We start from the raw sequence: 13,117 nt of genomic DNA on the forward strand, positions 1-13,117 counted from the left end.
AGATGCCACATCCAAAACTGACGCCCTGTCAGAATTCTGTTCAGAGATCCTCTTGTCTGACCCCTTTTGAGATTGTTATGGGTTGACCCATGAGGGGACTCGCCGCACCTCCACTCCAACATCTGACTCATCTCCCTGATTCTTTATTAACCTACTGCCAAGGGCTCACCAAGGCCCTCAAGATTATCTCGCTGCAGATTAAAGCCACAGCACAGCATCAGTCTCTAGATGGTGACTCGGTTGACAACCTGGTCCAACTGGGAGATTGGGTCCTGATTAAAGGCCACCAGAAGAAGGATTGCCTGCAGCATTGGTGGAAGGGTCCTTTCCAGGTCCTGCTAACCGACCCAACTGCTGTGAAATTTGCTGAGGTTTCTGCTTGGGTCCATATCTCTCACTGCAAGAAGGTAACCACTGTGATGGAGTGGAAGGCTTCTCTCACCAGTGATACCTCCATGAAGATCCAAGGATTTCCTGTGAGTGAAGATTAGACAACAAAATCTCGAAGAGGTTCCTTGTGAGTGAAGGTCAGACAATGAAGTCTTGAAGAATAGCCTACATGGCTAGACAAGTTTTATTTGTGGCTATGAACTTTTGTTTTATGTGTTGAATTGCCTTTAGTACTTTAGTATCATTCATACTGACCCTGGGAAGTCACAGATAATTACGTAGATTTAGAAACTCCTCAGGGGGTAACACTGTTCTGTATTATTGTGGTCAGTATTTTATTGATGGTAGTGTGTTGGAGGATGAAGTTTTAGTCAAGGATACCCCCTTGAAGTTCCCAGGGACAGCAGCATTTGGGATACCACTCAAGAAGGCCCTGAGATGTTGCCTTTTATTTTATTCTGCTTCATGCCCAGGGTCTTAGTTGAGGCATGGGAGGAGAACAGTATTATGTTCCTGGGGCAGAGCATCGTTAGTGCAGGCAACCTTACGAATTGCTGGGTGTGCATACATGGGCATACACACCCAGCCAGAGGAATCCCAGTGCTTGGGCTACCGATTCCCCTTGAAGATTGGAGAAGCAGTACCAATACCAGCTTTGTCAGATTTTTCTCCCACTCTAGTAGAACATAGCAGTCGATCCCTGAATGATGGGAAAAGACTCGGGATAGCTGGAAAGTATCTTTTAGATTTGAAGCAGCCCTCTGTTATAGGTCCAATGGGAGTGGTAGGACGGGCAAAGCCAGTTACTCAGTGAGGCATTACCCCAAATGTCAAGTAACCTTTGATTATCACTCCCATAATATGTCTGGGATCCTGCTGGGAAACATGTCCCTTCGTTGCACCAATGGGTCTCTCACTATTCATAGAACCCTGGAGGACACTCATAGTCTAGTAATGAATGAATCTGAATTTTACATGTTGTTAGGTTCTACTTCTTGTAACCGATCAATATCTCAATACAGATAGGTGGGGAGCACACGTGCCCCTTCCTATACCTTACAGGTCAATTGGAAATGCCAAACTGGGAGCACTACCTGTAGGAACCTCAGCACTGTAACTGCTCCAGGTTTGTTCTGGCTATGCGGGAATGATGCCTATAAGATCTTGCCCTGGCATTGGGTTGGCACCTGTACCCTAGGGAGACTTGTCCCAGAATTTGACTTACACCCGAGGCTCTCTCTGCATGAGGTGTCTAATCTCCCACCTGGCTTGCCCAGATCTAGGTGAGCTGCTGAAAATCCACTTGTTCGCTGACCCACAGGATTCCATCAATTTACTAGGGCATTTCTCCCTTGGTTGGGGGTAGCTGAATTAGAAAGAGCTATTGTAAACATTTCAGGAGTTATGGAGGAATTTTTTAATGCCAGCACTGATGCTCTTAATGATGAAATTACCCAGATAGGGCAGGTGGCTACCGAAAACCGTATGGCTTTGGATTATCTCTTAGCTGCCCAGTGTGGGGTCTGTGCTGTTATTAATCACACTTGCTGTATCTGGATTGATCAGCACCAACGAGCGGAAAAAGACCTCCACACCATAAGAAGGCAGTTGCAGGTGATCCATGCGGTTGCAGAGGAGAAACCCTTCGATTGGTGGGGGTGGCTACCAAATGTAGGGGGATGGTTGAAATCCCTGCTAAAATGGTGTATTCTGAGTTTATTATGCATTTTTGCTGTTTTCATTATTATCCAAATGATTCTGTGTTGCTTACACTGTTGTCTATCAAAAACTGCTCAGAGTGTTTCTAGGCTCTCTAGGACCGAGTTACAGATGACAGTGCTCAAGGAGGTGGCCTATGAGTGTAAACAACAAGAAAATGGCAAAGGCCTTATGAATATAGACGTGTAAGCACAAGTGCTTACAAGGGGGAAATGATGAGGAATGGAAAAGTACTGAAAGGAGTGTTTTACTGTGTCAGATCAGGATGAGGGGGAGATGTGATGTGGGTAAAGGCCAAGTGAGAATAACACCATGGCCTATGGGATAAGCTTTTCAGGAGACAGCTTGAGAAAACTTGCCACTTAGCTCAGCCAGACACCGAGACGAGTTGCTGTTAGACTGCCAAGAGCCTGGTGCGGGGGTGAGAGTTGACCTGTATGTGATTTATCAGTATATAAAGCAGCCTGTGTTTTACTCTTGTTGAGTATCAGCCGCCTCTCGCTGTTCTCCTGTGGCCATGTAAAATAAAGTGCTTCTGTTAGCCGAACAGTGATCCTGTCTGAATTTCTACATCATAGCCTTGTCCACTCTTCACTTCATTTTACTATTTGTTTCTTTGGTCATGGAATGCTGTGTGTATTGGTTTGTACATTTTGTTAGGAATCCTTCTACATGTGCAGGAGATGGGGAACACATTTCTTCTTTAAAAAACATTTTAACTACTTTAAAAATCTAAAAACTTACAAATATTTACCCTAATATATGTGAAAGTCAAAATGAGTCCTTAAACCAACTAATTATACCTTATGTTGTGCTTAAATACTTGTTAAACTGGTCATGAAATTTTGTTTAGTTGCCTTCAGCATTAAAATAAAATTTTCTTCTTTAAGGGTTACTTTTTGACTACAAAATTAGAGTACTTTTTAGTACACTAGGGTAGAGCAATAGTGACACCCAGTGACCCAGGCGGTAATTCTGCTTTTGTTTAGTAAAAGTATCATATTCAGAATCTTCCCCCCCACCCCCAGCTTAAAGGCTATCATCTAAATTTGCATGAAATGCCAATAACTTGCCAAGTTCAGTACATTTCACCATTATGTCTTTATTGATTAATTATTTATGGTAAAATTATGCAATATTAATTGTTATTAACCAAGGATTATTAAAATTAGATATAACTGGCCCATTATCTGATCACACCCATTAAAACAAAAAACTAAGCACTTAATTTAGCACAAGTGTCTTAATTTGCTGCATGTTGTCTGTCCTAGGGGACTGTATTGATTAAGGGAAAGAAGCCAAATGTTGGAAGTCAAAACTGGAACTGCACTACTGAATTAAAATAATATTCAAGTGCTGACTATAAGTACTTACTTCTTTAGCACAATCAGCATTTAGAGAATTACAAGTCACTTAAGTGGCAGTACTGCAAAACTTGAAGATGTTTGAAACACTAATATCAAATCTCTTTAAGTGTATTACTAGTTTGTACAATAATCCCTAGTCTAATGTATACCAAAAATAATACCCATCATATTCTTCCATTTATTAATTTTTCAGTACAAAAAACATAAGCATGCACAAAAAAGGTATTCATTATTACCTCTATGTACGTAGTATTTAAAAACATAAGCTACTTTTTGGAAGTGATAAGAGTAAGAAGAAAAGTAGAAAAGAAGTATGTTGAAATCATTATTAAAAGGAAGATGGGTTATCATATAGGAAGAATTGGATTTACTGGAGTAAGAAGTGCCATACTGGGCCAGACCAATCTGGCCATACTGGTCCATCTAGGAGTATCCTGCCTCAAACAGTGGCAAAAATGAATGCTATACAGGGAGAGTATCGTACTGGATGAGACATAATTCAGTAATACAAAATGCAGAATCAAAACTTTAGAGAACAAGGAAAAGAATTTCTAATGAAGAACCAAGAATAACCAATGTGATAAGGCCATGAAAAAACAAATATTATATCAAACTGTATCAAACAAGGTATTTCCAATAGACATAAGTCCATATCATTGTACAAGGCTCTTGTGATACCTCAGCCAATACTGTGTACAATTCTTCCTATATACATTTAATATTCAACATCTGTTTGATAATAACTTTTATTGGACCAACTCTAATGTTGGGGGATATGCTAAGCTATATCTCAGACACCCTTCTTCAGATCTGGGATAGCAACTGATACAGCCTAAGATAAATATCAGATAGAACAATTATTTTTTTTAACCCCTGCTTGTAAATAAAAATGATATTTTTAATAGGGAAGTAGGCAGTAAAGCAAAGAGAAGTTATTTACCAGTTAGTTAATTAGTTACCACTAGTAATAGACCAAATCAAAAGGAGTTGAAATAGATAAAGTTAATTATGTAAAACTATTAGACCATTTGAAAGGAAAGGAACATTGTTACTTGTGGAGAGAAAGCTAATTCATGATTTTCTTAAAAGTTGCAATTTTTTGTCCTCAGGCTCACTTTCTGGAGGTTTTCAGTTAGTTTTTCTCAAAGATAAAGACTGTGATGTCAGTGATAAAACGTTACTTTTATGAAAAGAGTTCTTCAAGTGGTAACTGGGTGTTTCCTTTATCATTCTTCTGTGGAAGTTCATTCAGGAGTCTAACAATGATTTAGTTTTTCACCACAGAGTTTATAGGGACATTTGGCACACTGGAAGAAACTTATCAAGTGTGTGTAAATACAAAATTATGATGAAAAATATAGCTTGATGGACACATCTACATGACACGCTATGTCACCATACTGAAGAGCTATGTCGATGTATATTGTCACTATGGTGAGGTAGCATTGACAGGTACCAACCATGATGCCGCTGCTACTGTGCAGTAGCAATGAGCTACTCATTGCTACCGTGCAGTAGGGTCAGAAATGACCCATGCACTGCAAGGACTATGCAGTGGCAGCAGGTAATGCGGAGCCAGGGGCACATGTAGATGTGCCCAGTATGCACATGACTTATTTCTGTAAATCTGATTTTCCACTACCTTGTACCTTGCACATCCAAAGTCACACAAAACATTAATGCCATTATGGCGTTTGTGAACATGGACAAAAACTTCTGCTGTTTTGGTTTGAAGGATGGGCATATTTAAGGTTTTAGATATACCCCAAGCATGCCTACAGGATCAGGCCTCTCTGTTGCATACACATTTCTACCCTAGCTTAAGAATTCTGCTTTACAGTCTCTAAGGCATGGTCTTGAGCAACTTATAGCTTCATGTCAGCTGCAGGATGACATTTAGGCAGCTTTTTTGTAAATGTCTGCCATTGGAATCTTAAGTGCTTAGGACATATAGGTGGCTAAAAGATGTGAAAAAATGTGCTTTACCCAGAAGAGGCAGTGCATTAGTTCAGCCTGGATGTGCAGCATCTGTACAGACTGCATGTTTTGGCAGGGCTTTTTGGCACTTTTATCTAAAGTTGATTGAATCAGCTATTAGATAAAAGTACCAAAAAAAGTCCAGCTGAAGAACCTGATCTATATAGACTTTGGACAAGTTGAGTCAAACTAATGCAATGCCTCTTCTGGGCATGTGCTGAGTTCAGTTTGGGGGCATGCCAAGTTTAAAGTAAAGCACCATGTTGTTTTGTTTTATTTTTATGTTTGTAAGCAAGCATAGATATCAATGGGACTAGGCAGCTGAACACTGGCTTGGGAATGTAAGTTCCATTTTAGCTGTAGAAAGCCCAGGGGAGATGAACTGGGATATGAGTTTATGAGCATTATATTCATGCTGGCAGCTCCCCACAAACCTTCTTTATAACTAATACAAAATTTTCTGGATTTAATTTCTGATAATACTCCACCCCTGTATAATTGTCTAGAATCAGGAATGAGGAAAGCTGTCTTCTTCCTAACCAACACTGGTGTATACCATACTCTTTGCTTTAGAGTTGCTGATGGTTGCATCCCCTGAAGAAAGGTCCCAATCCTGGAAATACTTCCCACTGGAAACAGTACTTATTCCATTCAGCACTTCCACTGAGGTTGCTTTCCAGATAGAAATAATACTTTGCCTGTAATAAATGTTTGCAAGCTCAAAATCCAGTTTTCATACAAGCAACTTGAACCAGGTAAAAATACTTAATGGAAAAAAAACCAAATTTGATGTTCCCACTATATAATTAAACTCAAATCAAAGAACAACAGACCTCACTGAAAAAGATTACTACATTATAAAATAAAAGAGTTCAAAGAATACTATGACTGCCCTGATATACTTGGCCTATTTAATTATATAAACTGAATCGGTTGAGGGAAAAGACCAGCCATACATTTGCCTTCAAGTTTCTATGAAGAGGTTTATATACAGTAGACTGTTTACATGAATGATTATTTGTTCCCAGAAAAGTGAAAACAATTGTGTATTCATTTGAGCCCTGATTCATGATTCATATGAATATAAATAAATAGATCTCAGCAGTAATGCTGTACATCGGTTATAATTGAATGTACAGTTGAAATAACCACATGCACAAAAGCAGATTGAGGAAAGACTGGCTATGCTATTGTACTGAAAAGAAGGAGCTGAGTGTTACAGTAGACTATAAGCTGAATATGCACCAATGGCATGCTCAATTTATTCTGGAGGTCCACAATTTGCATCTCGTTTCTTTGCCATGCACATTATTAAGAACCCTAATCATGTATAAATAAGCAATACCTTTTAGACTTTATAAATATATAAATGCTACAATACCTTTCTCAGTATCAGTATGAGCTATTTTATCTGTTTCTACATTCCTAGACTTCCTTATCTTACCCATTAATTGCTTTGTCCTACCTTCAACAGATTTAAAAAGGGGACTTCTGTCATTCATTTATTGCATCTGGTTGATTTAGACAAAGTTTTGCTTATGAACCCTGTTCAGTTCAGTATAAGATATTAGTTAGTAGTGACTTATAGTAAGGTAGCTATTTATTAAATGCTATAAAATTATAGACAAAATGTGTTAAAGGAAATTTGGGTACTCAAGCACTCAAAAGTTAAGCATTGTAAGCTTTTCAATCTTAATTCACCCCATATTTGTATAGGAGTAATGAGGCAGTTTTTTATTGATCTTGTTGAACACTTGTTTCCAAGGATCCTTGTCTCATTACACAGGAACTTCCAGATGCCACAGCAGCCCCTGACAACCAGGATGAATAACTCCAGTAACAACTTTTACTCATCACTTTCCACACAAGGGACAAGACATGCTTAATTACTCTGTGGAGTCCAGTCACATATAGGAACTGTGTGAGGATAGAAGTCAGAGAATACAAGATTGTCAAAGAATTTAGCTGCCAGCTTCTAACTAACCTTTCTTTTGACTTCCATATAACTAAACCAATTTGTCAATATTTGTCTTACTCAAAGAAGTAAAGGAGTTTGTAAAAAAGAAGTAAAGAAGAAGAGGTGTCTGTTTCAAGATTTTGTTGGAGCCACTCAGTGAAATGGTTGAAATAACTTTTCAGCATGGATAAAACAATTAATGGCATCCTATTGTTTCTTGGTCTTCTAAGTGTCTAGATTCGGTCATCTGTGTGACACTTTCAGTTGTTCAAATGCCAAAATTGCACATGAGGGAGTGTATGGGGGAAATTCCAAGGCTAAAGAAACTGAACTTCTAGCATGAGTACTGGAGACCCCTAACTATAAGTGATTACACAGACTGGACATGTACAATAGTAGCCAAGGCCCATTGAAGTACAGCTTTTGGATGTGTAGCAGCCCAAAAGTACTCAGCTCAGACCCATGACTGATGAAAAGAAAAAGTCTGTTTGTGTATATTTATTTTTTTCCTCCTATAGTTAAGTCATTAAGGCATTCGTATCTGAAGCATGTGCACATACCCTGAATTTAGATGACCGGAAAGGAATGGTATTCTATTTCATCCAATGTGTTATCCTTTCACATTTTTCTTCAGAATTTGTTGAACAAGTTTAGCTGAAATTAAATGGTTGATGTATAATAGTGTTCAAAGTAAGTGAAAACAAGGTTCTTTATTGGAAATTGCAAGTCAATTATCCCTATAAGTGCTATTCCAAAATGCATCAGTGCTCTCAACCCAGCTGCAAAAGCTTGATTTTATGTGTATTGAAGTAAGTAGGGTAGGGCTAGGATTCAGTGTGACCTAGACAAATTGGGGGATTGGGCCAAAAAAAACCTCATGAGGTTCAACAAGGGCAAGTATAAAGTCCAGCACTTAGGAAGGAAAAATGTTATGTATCAGTACAGGCTGGGGGCGCTATCTGGCTGGGCAGCAGCTCTGGAAAAAAAGACCTGGGGGTTACAGTGGACAATAAGCTGAATATGAGCTAGCAGTGTACCTGTGTTGCAAAGAAGGCTAACAGTATACTGGGCTGCATCAGCTGGAACTAAAAACACTCTGCCTGCTGTAAAATAGAAGAGAGCTATTACTAGGAATATCTAGTACCTAGATATTACTAGGAATAGAATGAAATATATATATATATACACATATATATACACACACACACATACATACAGCAAAAGCCTTGTTATCCAGCACCCATGGGGGATGCTAGATAACCAGATATGCTGGCTGCCTGAGAGGCTGGAGCAGGCATCTTTGCCTGTTCAGGCCATCACCCATCCTGTCACATCCAGTGCACGGCTGCCCCTCCCTGGCATCAGTGTGCTGGGGGACAGAGAGCAGTGCCCATGCAGGCTGCTATGCCCCGGGCCATGGAGGCTCAGCAAAATCAGAAGTGCCACAGTGGGTACTTCTGGTTTTGCTTTTACCGCATTGACTGGTATGCTGGTTTGTAAGGTGCCAGATAAAGTGGCTTTTGCTGTATATATGAAATATATACAATAAAATTTATTCAGGTTTATATTTATTTGATATCAGGGCCTTCAGTCTCTGAACACAATGCTGACTGATTCCTGCATGGTGCATTAGGATTGCTTTTCCCCTTTTGCATCTAAACAACAATCAGGCACAATTTAGCCCTAAACTGTAACACATAAAAGACAAAAAGAATCCATGATAAAGCCAGAATGAAATGATAGCTGCTTCTACTCATTTCAGCAGGGTACTTTAATAAGTCCCCAGGGGAAATGCTACTCGCTTTCACCAGTCTTTAAGAAGAAATCTTTAAAAACAAAATACTACATAAGTTGTGAGTAAGTTGTTTTTGCAAGAAAAGGACAAGTGACTTGTAAGAGATACAGTTCACTCATACATAAACACAGCTGTACACACTAATGTATGATGACTGACTTTAGATGTGCTTTCTCCCAAAACAGTTAACAATTAAGCATTTTCTCTCTATCTCTCTCTCAATGTCTGTTATCTATTCCTAGTAATTTCTTTCTATTTCACAGCCCTGTCGAGTGTTTTTAGTTCCAGCTAAAAAGCTTAACTCAGTTGTCATACAGAATTTTAACTCTGGTGTACATGAACAGTAGGGCTGTGTGAAACAGCACTATTCTGTTTCAACTTCTTTTTTGATGTTTCAAATGGACAGCGCTTCATTTCAAGTTTTGTTTCATTTTGAAACCACTGTTCTGTTTCATTTAGTCAAAACTATTTTGCTGTTTCAACACTGTTTTGACATTTTGTGCATAGGCTATAATGGGGAAGCATGAAACTGCCTATAACTTTGTCATTTCTTGCCTGATTTGGATGGTGTATAGTATATGCCAGAAGGTATAAATGTATCTGTGTTCCTATATACATTCTATAAAATGTGTAATATATGCTGCCAGGTATAAATTTTTCTGCGTTTCTGTATAAAATCTATAAGGTGTGTAGTATATGCCACATAGTATAAATGTATCTCCCTTCCTATATAAATTTTATAAAGTATGTATATGCTGGAAGGTATAAATGTATAGAAATAAAATATAAATGTATGTCCTCTCTTTTATAAATTCTATAGTGTAATAGCCAATATAATTATAAAATTAAAAAAGAATAAATCAATGAATATAATAATAAAAGAGTCTAGGAGAAAGCAAAAAGTATTATAGAATCCCACTTGCTAGGCTAGCAAGTAGGAAATCATTCAGATCAATGCTAGTAGTTGTCTAATGCCTTTGTTATCTAATGTTCTTGAGCTGCTGGAAGACACAGGTCAGTAACTGTCAGACTCCAAAGCAGAAAGCAGGCCAGTTCAAATAATACTGCCTTTTATGCTGTTTTTCCATCCCTTCTCCAGAACACTGGGATTGGAAGGGATCTCAGGGAAGGATCAGTCACTGGCTAGCTACACAGTCAAAACAAGAGCAGTCCTTCCCCCCTCTTTCTCCCTCTTCCCCCTCCCTCTCTTTATATTTTTTCCCTGAGGGAAGCTCAGCTTGGACTTCAAAACTGAAAACATTTCAAAATTGTCTAAACATTTTGACTGCCTTCATTTTGTTTCAAGGCTGTTTCAAAGCCCTTTGTTTTGTTTTGATATCACTATTTTGAGCTCAAAATGAGCTGAAAAAAACATCCAAATGAAATAGCTGGTGAAATTTTGCACAGCCCTAATTAACAGTGAAATGTTGAATGCATTGTCATAATGCTCAAGAAGGCTAGATTTTGTATTACAAATCCAGGAAAGAGATCTACACTTAACTATAATGATGACAGAACTAATGAAACAGTATCTTTTGACTATTTTGCTTAATACATAGTTGTTCTTGTTTTTATTTTAAATTTAATGTATAATATAGCATATTAGTGCTCATTCCAATAAAGTTGTACATAGTTTTGTGTTGATCTTAAATGGAGTGTTATTGCTCTGGGTCCCTTAAGTATTAATAAATCTTCTCAATTATTCTCAAGTGTGGACAAAAATAAATAAAAAGTGCTGTATGGATATGCCATACCATCTGCAATGATCTTTTGAAAATCATAGATCTGCCCATAACTACTGCCTTCCATTTCCTAGCTTGCACAGCCTCTTTTCACCTTGTCTCATCTTCACCTATCTCTTCCAGATCAATTTTTATGTTATCTTCCCATTGCTGCCTTGGTTTACCTTGAGTTCTGATATGCTCTGCCTGTCAGAACCTCTGGTCAATCAGGCCTAGCTAGGCTGAGCTGTTGAGCTTCCACACCTGATTTTGATCCCAGGCCCAGGTAACTGGATTGGCTGCTGAGAGCACCACCCATCCCTCTTAAGCACAGCTACCTGTTCTGCCCTACTGCTAACAAAATTGCCAATCTATTCCTGATGCATATGTTCTGCCTATGCAGTTGCCTGTTTCAGATGTTCTTCAATCATGACCCCCAGTTTGCTTTTCATTTCTGACATGTTTGGTAAGAACCTGGGCATGGAACCTCTTCAGTTGTTTGCGTATCATCCTCAAATGAATGGACTACAAGAGTATGTAAATCTGGCATTTAGACAATACCTCAGGTGTTTTTTAAACTTCTGCCAGGATGAGTGCCCTTGCTTCCCATAGTAGAGTTTTTATATAATACTGCTGTCAATGCATCTAAAGGTCAGATCCCCTTCCAGAAGCCAGACCCTCTTTTTCTACAACTATGGATTAAATCCCTGTTCCAGACATCCAACTCCCTACCTTCCCATAGGTTTCTTTGGTAAATGAGCTACCACCACATCTCCAACAAATTCAGCAGGAAATAAAAACTTACCTGGATGCTGCCAAAGCCATGTGTAAAGCCCAGGTAGACTGACACCAACAACCCAACTCCACCATTTTGGTTGGTGACAAGGTCTGGCTCTCTTTAAAGAATATTAAGGCCCCAAGACCATCAGTGAAACAGAACCATTAATACCTAAAACCTTTTAAGAGAGTGAAATAAATAAACCCATGGCCTTCAAGCTTCAGCTACCAGAAACATTGAAGATGCACTCCATTTTTCATGTATCCCTACCCAAACTTCTATTGAAAACCTTTTTTCTGATCATGTGAACCCAGCTCCACCACCCATAATAGTAGAAGGTAATGAAGAATATATTGTTAAGCAGGTTTTAGATTCCAAATGTGTCCAAGGAAAGCTCCATTATTTGATTGATTGGGAAGGCTATGGTCCCAAAAAACAATTCAGGGAGTCAGATGACCCTGTTCATGCCCTATAATTAATGAAATCCTTCCTTTAGAGGTACCCCAAGAACCCAATCCCAGGCTGCCTGGAAGATGGCCCTATGATGTGGAGGGAGGAGACGGGGTAATTTTAGGGCCTCTGGTCCATCAGGCCTGGGCAGGCCAAGCTTTTGAACCTCTGCACCTGACCTTGATCCCAGGGTAAGGTAATTTTCACAGTTCTCTGTAACTGGATTGGCTGATGAGAGAGACCATCAGCCCCTTTAAGCACTCTACTCTGGGATCGTCTCTAGAATTCAGAACCCCACTCTCTGATTATCTAGGCTTCTGACCTCAGCTTTCACTCTGAACTACATCTCTCAGATCTCCCTTTCAACATCTCCTTGGACCTGGCCCCGTGTTCTCTGCTCCTCTGATTCAGCTGCGGACTTGATGCACTGGTAACCTGTATCCCCAACCAGCTGACCTTCTGGTTTGCCTTCAACGCCTACCTGCAAGCCTGGTCAGCCACGTCTGTACCAAACCCTCACAGTACCTCAGCTTCCAAAATCTGTCTCACATGTTTTCTCTTATTGTGTCTCATGATATGTCTTTTCCATTTCATTCTCTGTACCCATTTCATAAGACTATTGCTTAAGACATCAGATCTTTTGTAAAGGTCCTCAAGTTCTTGATTATATCTTCTGCTTCATACTCTGTTTTCTTGTACTACACCAAATATTTTCCTTAGTAGTTTGTTTTCAAACACTTGTAGCCTTTTTCCATTTAAGTTTGTTGGCATCCGAGATTAACATACTTATAATAGATCGAACAATTGCACTATAAATCTGGATTTTAAGGTTTCTTGGCATTTTCTTGGATGCCAATATTTTACAAAGCCTCAACAGGCACATATTAGCACTGTAAATTCTTTCCCATGTTGATGTAGCTGAGTAGCTTTCATATCTCTGTAACCCTGAGAGCTATATCAGTA

The 13,117-nt window shown here is 39.1% G+C and overlaps 1 pseudogene; it reads left to right on the plus strand.

Moving 5' to 3' along the window:
* The first annotated feature begins 855 nt into the window (after positions 1-855).
* LOC149872803 (endogenous retrovirus group FC1 Env polyprotein-like) lies at positions 856-2,298 on the plus strand (annotated as a pseudogene).
* Positions 2,299-13,117: the final 10,819 nt, after the last annotated feature.

Source organism: Crocodylus siamensis, chromosome 1 (genome assembly GCF_052110815.1).
Source record: "Crocodylus siamensis isolate JL-2025a chromosome 1, ASM5211081v1, whole genome shotgun sequence".
NCBI classification, from domain to species: domain Eukaryota; kingdom Metazoa; phylum Chordata; order Crocodylia; family Crocodylidae; genus Crocodylus; species Crocodylus siamensis.